Here is a 1,654-nt window from a genome sequence, read left to right on the forward strand (position 1 = left end):
CTACATTTGCTTACAAGGTATTGGTTAGCCTATAGCTATGATAAAGGATAGTTGCCAAAGGTACTGCACATTGAGATTCAACCTGAAACCATGCAGTTACAACAAACTTCTTTACCACATAACCATGTCTGCACCTAAATAGCAATCTTATATGTTTGACTTACTATATTTGATGTTGTAAAAGATGCATGAGCATATTAGACACAGCCCAACTTCAGCAGAGCATTTCCAAGAAAAAAATGTTTTTATTGAATTAAAACATGTAATATTTAAAGCAATCCAAATATAGCAAGCTGGCAGAATTGTTATGTCAGGCAAAATGTTTAGCAGCATTTTGTTCATCTTTATGTTCTGAGTTCAAATTCCACCAAGATTGATTTTGCTTTACATCCTTTCGGGATTGATATAATAAGTATCAGTTGAACAGCATGGTCGATGTAATCAGCTTAGCCCCCTCCCCCGAACCTGCCAGCCTTGTTCCAAATTTTGAAACAAATATTTACAGCAATCTAGCAATACATTACAAAAGTACTTTGATTATAGGGAAAAAAAAAAAAAAAAAAAAAATGAAACTAAATAGAAGAGGTCATTTGTATTAAAAATAACCTATAATAGTGTCAGAGTCAACATGAGCTTTTGGGCAGCTCAGCTTCATAAACAGAAGATGGGCAAATTGTTTTGAGACTTATATTTTAAAAGTGTCTTAGATGCCATCAAATACAGTACTCTAAAATATTAAATAGTTGAAGAAAGAAACACACATTTTATATTAAACAAGCACAATTAGGGTTTGAAGTATAGTGAGCAAGACACAAAGCCCTAGAGAATCTAACCTAAAATTAAATGAAAGGAAACAATTCACAAATATTAATGCCAGAAAGTGTGACACAAAGAAATTCAAAGACTTAACTAATAACAAAACAGCACTACTAATAACAAGAACAAACAGAAATATACAATGTATATGAAATTTTACCCAATAAGTTATTTTTTTGTGCATTAAAAATCTATTTCCAAGAACTTCTATAATAGAAAGGAATACAGAACACCTATAAAATTCTTAACTTTAAAAAATGTATACAATTCATCCAGTTTATGTCATAAAAACAAAGAAATAGAAAAATATACATAACAGAAAGCATTTTTGCATTGTCAGTTTTCATTTTTAAACAGGTTTATGTCATTTCTGTATTCTGCATTCCAATCCCATGGTTCATAATTATTATCAGCAAAATCTATCGCATACCTTGCTTTAGATCAACATCAAGATGGAAAAAAAAACTGTACTCTAATATGTACATACATATACTTCCACAAAAAGCTTTAAGTAAAGACTCATTGAAAAAAATAGGGTGATATACTCACACAGATATAGCCAGTTATATTCATAAAATTACTTACACATATGTTAATGAGGGTTTTTTTTAATGTAGAATCATATATAAAAACAATCAAACATTAAGTCAATATCAAATACATTTCAGTAGAGTATAAATTTATAATCACTCAACTTTGGCTCTAGAAGTGTGTGTGTGTGTGTGTGTGTGTGTGTGTGTGTGTAGATACACATACACACACACATTCTGATATAAAAGCAGAAAACACTGCAAAACTTTTTGATTTCCTCCCCCCATATATATATATATATATATAT

General features: G+C 30.2%; 1 protein-coding gene across 6 annotated transcripts in view; it reads right to left on the bottom strand.

The window, feature by feature from the left end:
* The window catches only part of LOC106874322 (myosin light chain kinase, smooth muscle), a 145,560-nt gene that overhangs the window by 56,777 nt on the left and 87,129 nt on the right, over window positions 1-1,654 (bottom strand). The gene's annotated exons all lie outside the window — the stretch shown is intronic.

This window comes from Octopus bimaculoides, chromosome 2, assembly GCF_001194135.2.
Source record: "Octopus bimaculoides isolate UCB-OBI-ISO-001 chromosome 2, ASM119413v2, whole genome shotgun sequence".
In the NCBI taxonomy this organism is placed as follows: Eukaryota; Metazoa; Mollusca; class Cephalopoda; order Octopoda; family Octopodidae; genus Octopus; species Octopus bimaculoides.